Source organism: Danio rerio, chromosome 21, assembly GCF_052040795.2.
Source record: "Danio rerio strain M-AB ecotype USA chromosome 21, GRCz13ab, whole genome shotgun sequence".
In the NCBI taxonomy this organism is placed as follows: domain Eukaryota; kingdom Metazoa; phylum Chordata; class Actinopteri; order Cypriniformes; family Danionidae; genus Danio; species Danio rerio.
The window spans coordinates 30883357-30889356 of record NC_141041.1 but is presented as its reverse complement, the minus strand read 5'-3'; the positions used below and the strand labels follow the sequence as shown (position 1 = coordinate 30889356).

General features: G+C 38.4%; 1 long non-coding RNA gene across 1 annotated transcript; it reads left to right on the top strand.

Annotated features, from left to right (window-relative positions):
- The first annotated feature begins 308 nt into the window (after window positions 1–308).
- On the top strand, window positions 309–3996 carry LOC147838852 (uncharacterized). Its single transcript, XR_015520502.1, has 2 exons — window positions 309–2860; window positions 2927–3996. It is a non-coding gene; the product is annotated as an uncharacterized LOC147838852 (long non-coding RNA).
- Window positions 3997–6000: the final 2004 nt, after the last annotated feature.

Below are 6000 nucleotides of genomic sequence, written 5' to 3'. Positions count from 1 at the left end.
ATGCGCTATAGGTGAATTGAATAATCTTAAGTGTAGTGGATTTGTGTAAATTCAAGAGTGTATGGGGTCTCCCTGTGCTGGGTTGTGGCTGGTAGAGCATCCGCTGCTTAATAACAAATGCTGGATACGTTGGGAGTTCATTCCGCTGTGCCGACCCTTGATTAATAAAGGGACTAAGCTGAAAAGAATATCAATAAATGAATGATATACGTTTTGTCTTTTTGGTGTATGTAACCTAACTGATATTGTATGCGTAATCATGCGTTTTTTTTATTTTAGATTGCCTTTTTTTTTTTTTTTTTTAATCTGGCCCTTGAAAATTTGCCTTTGTGAATCATTCTGGCTTATTTACAGTTTTACTGTTGATTAAAGAGCATAGTCCATGTTAAAACATAAATACACTTAATGTGCTTATTTTTTAAAGTCTGTGTGAACTGAACATTGCAGAAACTGAAATGGAACATTGAGTAGGGGTCTGGGCCTTCTTTTGTGAAGCAAACTCGAAGACTATAGAATACACAAGACGTGTCACTTTTTTAGTTTTGAATGGGGAAAAGTGGAACGGTCAAAATGGTTAAAAAGCCCTGGCTACTAGTGCACGAGCCAATTATCAATTGCTATAGACTGACGAGCTCTGATCAGATTTGTGCTTGAAGTATGACTAAAATAAATAAAGCTTGAAATCTGTACTTTTAAAAGAACTCACTATACTTGAAAACATTTTTTTAAATTTTTTTGTTTTTTGTAATCTGTATGAAACAAACGTGAGGTGCATTCTGTCCGGTCAGACACACAACACATAACAGCAACAACTCGAATGCCCACAAACCAAGCGGCAACCTCCCGCTCTCCCTCGGAGAGGTTATGAGACGGTTGTTGTTTAATTTTATTGGTGATTCCAAATACGTAATGTAATCGTAAGCTTGGCAAACAGTTTCAGAGAATGCAATGTTTTTCTATTCAGACAAAATGCCTGAGCTTACTGCCCGAGAGGTGTTTCAAAGATGACCACCAAGTGAAATGACTTGCCTTAAGGGGACTTTGCGTCAAAATAGAAGGATCACCATTCCTTTGACTAAAGATTTTCAGTAAGTTAACATGCATGGATTATTTGTTTATCTAAAGAACAACGTGTGTCGGTAGCCTGTAAAGAGCACCAACAAATAGTACCATAGCACTGGGTGACCCCAGTTCAATTTCTGGCTTGAGTTCCTTTGCCGATCCTACCACTCTCTCTACTCTCAACATTTTACTGTCTGTAACCTCCACTGTCCTATCCCAATAAAAGGGAAAAAAAAAAGAATTAAAAAAAAAAAAGAATACAATGTGCGCTGGCAAAATAAATAAAAACACTGTACATTTCTCTTTCACATGGACTTTAAAATCTTGTCCACAGAGACTAGCAGCTACTGTACATTTTTAGCCAATCAATTGGTAATACTGTGTAAACACAGGGCAGCCCAATTAATAATCATTAGCCATGCTGATTACTTACTAGCTTTACACAGTTATTAAATGATGACTACTGAGTGAACATCATGCCACCAAATTAATATTCCACAGACAAGCTAATAACTCTCGTTTAGCAAATTATAGAGTGCTCACCACATCTCTGAATTAATATTTAATACCCATGCTGACAACCTACCAGCATTTCAGCAGATCAGTTAGGACTATTGGGTAAATGCCATGCCACCAAATTAATATTCAACAGACACTCTGATGACTTACCAGCTTTTCAGCAAATCAGCTGTGACTGAGTGAATGGCACAGTTTAAGAAATATTCAACAGTCTTAAATGATAACTTATATGTTTTTCTAGCAAATGAGGACTACTTTGTAAACACAACACCCTATAAATCAATTATATGACTTGTAGGTAAACACAGCACCATCTAATTCATATTCATGAGCCGCTATAAAATAGTTTATTATACGTTTCCTTTACTTTTTGCACACTGCCTTCTTGGGTGAGCAGATAACTTTAGGAACTGCATAACAACAAACACACAAACATTAAATACACTTTAATTTAAAAAGTGCCGTCAAGCTTCTTTTGAAATTTGTGATATTTATAGGTTAAAAAGGCTTCAAATGTTTCTTTTGGTGTACAACTTTGCCTTTGGTCTAGGTTTATGACTTGCCAAAAACTGCACAAAAAACGTACTAAGATGTTAAAGTAAAATACAAGCATGAGGAGCACCTTTCATGGCACTTACCCTTGAAAAGAAAAAGAGTCGTGTAACATTTCTCCGCCAAATTATTTTTAAACAAGATCTGACAGTTCCTCAGATCCTGTTTAGATGCAGCAAAGCATCAACTAGTTGAGTTGGATTTCTCAAATTACAGCAGTGTTCAGCTTCTGTTTGCCTATACTGTATGACTACAAAGACATTAAACAGAAGTATGCCCATTCAGATGACCAGCAAAAGAAAAAATCCAATATTTTTAAAGGGCTTTTTAGCATTTGCAGGACTACTCTGATATCGACTGTGGCTTTTTTTGGGGAGTCATTGATTTATGCAAAAGGGACATGTGGGATAATCCAAAGGCAAAGAGGAAAGGCCAGAATTACACAGAGCGTATGAATATTTGGTGACACTGTGGTATTACAGAGTGGCAGGACCAGATTGTGAATATTCATATATAATTCATCACTGTACCTGCAGACATAGGTTCCAATACTTTCCTTGAATACAAGATAACCCTTTTAAACAGAGCTCTAACAGCCGGAAGGAACGTGGAATAATCGGGCCTTCAGGGTTATATTGATAAAAGAGTAAGGGGTGTGGGGGGTTGGGGGGGATGAAGGAAACAAGACAGTGGAACTGTGAAGCTGAGAGAGTGTGAAGGAATGAGGGTAAAGAGAGAGAGAGAGAGAGAGAGAGAGAGAGAGAGAGAGAGAGAGAGAGAGAGAGAGAGAGAGAGAGAGAGAGAGAGAGAGAGAGAGAGAGAGAGAGAGATTAAAGCTAGGTGATGAAAATAGGATTGTGGGATAGACAGCCACATTGATTCATACATCTGCTGATAAGATTGGCAAAGCGACTGAATAACTGTGAGATGACATGAACTAAACTCTCTGATCCCGCTAATAAAGACCTAATCTACTGTGTGTTTTTACAAGGACGACACGTCCACACTTGGGTCATTCGGTTGCGTTTCATTCTTTTGAATTACAGTACCAAAAATAGATTTCACTTAGTGCCTCTGAGTCATTCTTCCTCCAATTAAACACCCCCACTGTCACCGTGCTTATGAGACGCATCAAATCTGAAACTGACCAAACCCTGCCGAGCTGCACCCACAGATATCAATCCATCAGCCGAGCAAATCAACTCACTCCGCACTTGCTGCCAGAATAGAACGAGCATATGGATGCACAGGGGAGCTCCATCTATCACTCCTACATTATCCCACAATCCTATACCCCGTTTTGCCACAAGCGCACCAATATGGAGCCATCACTCAGCAGTATCATTGGCAGGCTGACTATCCCTAATTGTAAGACTCCGCAAAGATAAAGAACTTAATTATTCACATGATGGAGTTCACATTATTCCATCTCCTCCATTTTTACAGATGGTTTCTCCCGGCCACATGAAGTAGGCAGACAGACAATCAATAAGCAGTGTTTATTGAAGGCATGTGATGTCATCGGCACGTGAGCTCACGCGATCGCAGATATTGATTTCAATGGATCCCACTGAAGTGTTGACTCATTAAAGCATCGAGTTGAGCTATTTTTAACGTCTGGTTTGTTATTCACATGCGCTGAATCGAAACAATTGCATCACCACGTGCTTAATTATTGATTTGTGTGGTAAAATATCAAACATGACAAGGAAAATAGTCTGTTAACCTCCTTTTATTTATATATATATATGTACTGTATATAGTTTTTTTTTTCCTCCTCCAACATTTTTCAATGATAAAATAGTACACACAAGGGTATGGTGCATTAGTCTTTGCATATGTTATATTTCTCATTATCAAAACAGATGGAAAGAGATGAACTTCAAAGAAATAAAGACATTCAAAAATGGAAAGATAACAAATGCTATTAAAGGCATCAGATCTCAAATGTCAGACAGATTAGTTCCAATTCCCCTCAGAACATTTTCTATTTCAATTTCAAACACAGTGACAGAAATATTTACCCTGTAAATTCCAGCAGTTTCAATTAATAATGTGGCAAGTACCTTTTGCATCAGCAATGAACAATGCTATATTAAGACTGTACATGACCCATTTCACAACAACTTTGATAAATACTGCATTGTTATATTAGCGGTGTGAAACAAAGGCAAGGCATCCACCAATTCTTGACTTAAAAAACCTCACAGAATAACAGAGATGGACATAGGTTTGACTGCACTGTCAGAGATAATAGCATTACTGTATATGGTTCTCCAGAGATTTTTAGCCATACCAGTGGCCCATATTATTTGAAACCATAAAGTCCAAAAAGCCTTCCCCCCCAAAAATGCCCTAATTCTGTGCTAATTAGTCCTTAATGTTGTGCTCATGTAAACAGAGATGTGTTTATCTAATAACAACAATCTGTAATATAACTGCCAAGATGAGACGGATTGTTCAAAGATGCTGGCAACTGAAACTAAACCCCAGGCCAACTAGATCTTAACCCCCAAAAAAAAAGACAGTCAGAGCTGATAGCATTGAACGGTTCTCCAGAGATTTTCAGACACCTACACCAGTGGCCCATATTGATATGAAAGCCAAATTTAAGTCCAAAAACCAACAGAAAGCATCCCTCTTACAACAAATCTCCTAATTTTGAGCCTGTCACTGTTCAATTCTTAACATTGTACTCGTGTAAACTGAGATGCGTTTGTCAAATAACAACAATCTCAAATATGACTGCAGTGATGAGACAAATTGTTCATAGATCAAATCCCAGACCTTTTGTTTGCTAAAATCTACGTTGGAACAACATTAGCTCCATTTTAAATGGCAACGTCCATATAAAGGGACGATCATCACATGTATGGGTCTGTGTGACAACAGAAACATTATGTTTCTCAATCTCAAACATGACTGCAGTGATAAGACGAATTGTTTTGAGATCTAAGTTTTGTGCTTGAACATCTACATATAAAGAACAATTGCTTCATTGTAATTGCCAACATCCATTTAAAGAGACGACCAGCACATTTACAGTATGGGTCTGTACGAATCACACAATTAAAACAAGACACTCTAGTCGCTACCTTGGGATGTTATGATAAACGACGAGAAAATATCTACGCTTCAGGCTATTGGTCCTCATGAAGAATTGGTCTACTTAGAGTCGAGACTGTTCAAACCATTTGAGACGCACCCCGGCGGACCTCTTTTGGCGCAACAGTCGTGCGTCTCGTAGATTTCAGGCTGAGTGCTTTCAATTACTCCAATGCCGTTGAATAAAACCTCATTATCTGTTACGAATTATATCAATCGTGTTCAACAAGGGAAATTAGAGAAATACAGCCATTTGGTGTCACTACAGCAGCCATGAGGCCTCCACAGCTAAGGGGAATGTAACAGGACAGTGAAATAAATCCACATTAGGAAAGAAATTGGAACACAAGCACAAGATGAGCCTTGGGAAAAGGACGTTCCCCTAAAGCCTGCGTTCTTACTCAATGCGCCCCGGAGTCTATAAGTGCTCTTGAATATAGAGCCATCGATCCTTGTTGGCCTCAATGAAGCTCTCTTCAGCCCAAACCACCTGGGTAACCGTTCTCCACCTTTACATGATACACAAACTCAAGTGGAAGACTCGGGAGACTAGATCAATTCCATTCCTGCCCTTATTTTCCCAGCAACAAAGCAGGCAAGGCCATTGGTCAAAACATTGGGTATGTGTGACAATTTTTCTTAAAAGTAATTGCTTGGTAATTCAAGTAAGATACTCTGTGCTATAAGACTAAGTAGTAAGGGATTGTGCATATGATTTTTTTTTTTCAGTTCTAATGTTTTTAGTTAATGTAAACGATCATG